This window comes from Salvelinus fontinalis, chromosome 5, assembly GCF_029448725.1.
Source record: "Salvelinus fontinalis isolate EN_2023a chromosome 5, ASM2944872v1, whole genome shotgun sequence".
NCBI lineage: Eukaryota > Metazoa > Chordata > Actinopteri > Salmoniformes > Salmonidae > Salvelinus > Salvelinus fontinalis.
Window position 1 is genome coordinate 59,570,960 of NC_074669.1, and position 3,941 is coordinate 59,574,900.

The window sequence follows — 3,941 nt, forward strand, 5'->3', positions numbered from 1 at the left end:
GAGGCTGTGTACTCCAGTACATGTGTAGTGTGGGATGTGTGTCTGTGTACTCCAGTACATGTGTAGTGTAGGATGTGTGTCTGTGTACTCCAGTACATGTGTAGTGTAGGATGTGTGTCTGTGTACTCCAGTACATGTGTAGTGTAGGATGTGTGTCTGTGTACTCCAATACACGTGTAGTGTAGGATGTGTGTCTGTGTACTCCAGTACATGTGTAGTGTAGGATGTGTGTCTGTGTACTCCAGTACATGTGTAGTGTAGGATGTGTGTCTGTGTACTCCAGTACATGTGTAGTGTAGGATGTGTGTCTGTGTACTCCAGTACATGTGTAGTGTAGGACGTGTGTCTGTGTACTCCAGTACATGTGTAGTGTAGGATGTGTGTCTGTGTACTCCAGTACATGTGTAGTGTAGGACCAACAGAGAGGATCCTGGTCTAAACGATATACTGACAGAGAGGATCCTGGTCTAAACTGTATACTGACCAACAGAGAGGATCCTGGTCTAAACTGTATACTGACTGACAGAGAGGATCCTGGTCTAAACTGTAAACTGACCAACAGAGAGGATCCTGGTCTAAACTGTATACTGACTGACAGAGAGGATCCTGGTCTAAACTGTATACTGACCAACAGAGAGGATCCTGGTCTAAACTGTAAACTGACTGACAGAGAGGATCCTGGTTTAAACTGTATGCTGACCAACAGAGAGGATCCTGGTCTAAACGATATACTGACAGAGAGGATCCTGGTCTAAACTGTATACTGACCGACAGAGAGGATCCTGGTCTAAACTGTATACTGACTGACAGAGAGGATCCTGGTCTAAATTGTAAACTGACCAACAGAGAGGATCCTGGTCTAAACTGTATACTGACTGACAGAGAGGATCCTGGTCTAAACTGTAAACTGACCAACAGAGAGGATCCTGGTCTAAACTGTAAACTGACTGACAGAGAGGATCCTGGTCTAAACTGTAAACTGACCAACAGAGAGGATCCTGGTCTAAACTGTAAACTGACTGACAGAGAGGATCCTGGTCTAAACTGTATACTGACTGACAGAGAGGATCCTGGTCTAAACTGTATACTGGCTGACAGAGAGGATCCTGGTCTAAACTGTATACTGACTGACAGAGAGGATCCTAGTCTAAACTGTAAACTGACCAACAGAGAGGATCCTGGTCTAAACTGTATACTGACTGACAGAGAGGATCCTGGTCTAAACTGTATACTGGCTGACAGAGAGGATCCTGGTCTAAACTGTATACTGACCAACAGAGAGGATCCTGGTCTAAACTGTTTACTGACCAACAGAGAGGATCCTGGTCTAAACTGTATACTGACCAACAGAGAGGATCCTGGTCTAAACTGTATACTGACCAACAGAGAGGATCCTGGTCTAAACTGTATACTGACCAACAGAGAGGATCCTGGTCTAAACTGTAAACTGACCAACAGAGAGGATCCTGGTCTAAACTGTATACTGGCTGACAGAGAGGATCCTGGTCTAAACTGTATACTGGCTGACAGAGAGGATCCTGGTCTAAACTGTAAACTGACTGACAGAGAGGATCCTGGTCTAAACTGTATACTGGCTGACAGAGAGGATCCTGGTCTAAACTGTAAACTGACTGACAGAGAGGATCCTGGTCTAAACTGTAAACTGACTGACAGAGAGGATCCTGGTCTAAACTGTATACTGGCTGACAGAGAGGATCCTGGTCTAAACTGTATACTGGCTGACAGAGAGGATCCTGGTCTAAACTGTATACTTCTACTATGTCAACTTCTAGTCCTTCATTAGAATCCTACCACATTGATACACTGTTTCTCCTTTGTCAAAGATTTTAGTGTTCCTCGAACGTTTGTCCTCCGAGGTCAAACCACAGACCACCGGTGTAACTCTCTAGTGTCAGTCCCCTCCCCGCGGGGCCCTGTCACTCAGGCAGCCTAGCTAGCCCACACCCTACCAATAACACAGACAATAATAAGCTGTTAACAGTCTCCCGCTTTTACAAAGCAAACGCACACTGACTGCCCAGGAACGATATTGTACACATGCAGCGTTCGTCAAAGGGTTGATAGTTGGTTGATGATGCCTGTCATCAAAAATGCACTTATCTTGTTGTTTGACCTCCAAAAGCCCTGCTGTCTTTCAATTTAGAGCTTTTAATTTGGTGCTTTCTGATCTCTCTTTCTCCTCCAATTCCATATCTATAACACAATGATGTGTTGCTTGGATTCTGCTATAAAACAGATTGTTTTATTGTTTATCTCCATGGAGATCCTGTTACATTCTAGCTACTTCCTGATTCTATGATTGTAGCCCTCTGTGACATCAGAAATGGCTCTTAGGACATTTTATTTGCAGTAGCTACTATCAAATCAGTTTAGGGCTGGGTGATGTCATTTCACATTCAACTGGACAGACACAATGAACATGCTACAACAGGCCCAATGTAGGCCCTAGATTTTCACCATCACTAATTTTAGTCCTTTTAAATTCCACTGTCACGCCTGCTCCCGCTCCCCCTCTCTGGCGCTCTCTGGCACCAGGCTGCCCTTCATTACGCACACCTGTCACCATCATTACGCGCCGCTGCGCAATATTGGACTCATCTGGACTCCATTACTTTGTTGATGAGCCCCTCTTTATCTGTCTGCTCCTCACATTATTCCCCGTGTCAGCATTGATGCTGTTATTTTTCCCCTGTCCAGACGCTGTTCCTGTTTCATGTCCGTTGTTCAATGTTCTCCTTGTACCTGCATCCGGTCTCCAGTGTCGATCCTTACATCCACGTTGAATTTATCATTCAAATGATTGAATGGTTGCACAGTAATAGCATAGGTTGCATAGGTTGCATAGGTTGAATAGGTTGAATAGGTTGAATAGGTTGAATAGGGTGAATAGGTTGAATAGGGTGAATAGGTTGAATAGGTTGAATAGGTTGAATAGGGTGAATAGGTTGAATAGGTTGAATAGGGTGAATAGGTTGAATAGGTTGAATAGGGTGAATAGGTTGAATAGGTTGAATAGGTTGAATAGGTTGAATAGGGCGAATAGGGCGAATAGGGCGAATAGGGTGAATAGGTTGAATAGGGTGAATAGGTTGAATAGGGTGAATAGGTTGAATAGGTTGAATAGGGTGAATAGGGTGAATAGGTTGAATAGGTTGAATAGGTTGAATAGGTTGAATAGGGTGAATAGGTTGAATAGGGTGAATAGGTTGAATAGGTTGAATAGGTTGAATAGGTTGAATAGGTTGAATAGGGTGAATAGGGTGAATAGGGTGAATAGGTTGAATAGGGTGAATAGGGTGAATAGGTTGAATAGGGTGAATAGGGTGAATATGTTGAATAGGGTGAATAGGTTGAATAGGGTGAATAGGTTGAATAGGGTGAATAGGGTGAATAGGGTGAATAGGTTGAATAGGGTGAATAGGGTGAATAGGGTGAATAGGGTGAATAGGTTGAATAGGTTGAATAGGGTGAATAGGTTGAATAGGGTGAATAGGGTGAATAGGTTGAATAGGGTGAATAGGTTGAATAGGGTGAATAGGTTGAATAGGGTGAATAGGGTGAATAGGGTGAGAGAGAGAGAGAGAGAGAGAGAGAGAGAGAGAGAGAGAGAGAGAGAGAGAGAGAGAGAGAGAGAGAGAGAGAGAGAGAGAGAGAGAGAGAGAGAGAGGTCAGTGATACAGTCATACGCCTGTTAGAACCATTGGAGGTCCCCCAGCATTCTGATTCCATGACACAACACCTTAGAGATGATACCTGATCTGAGAATAGCCTCTAACTGGGCCACAGAGTTTCCTCTAAATGTAGAACCTGATCTCTACATGGAGGACAGCCTCTAACTGGGACACAGAGTTTCCTCTAGGGTCCAGAGTCTTCCCTGGTCAGGTCACATAGTTGTTATCGTGCTCACAGTAGTTGGAAGT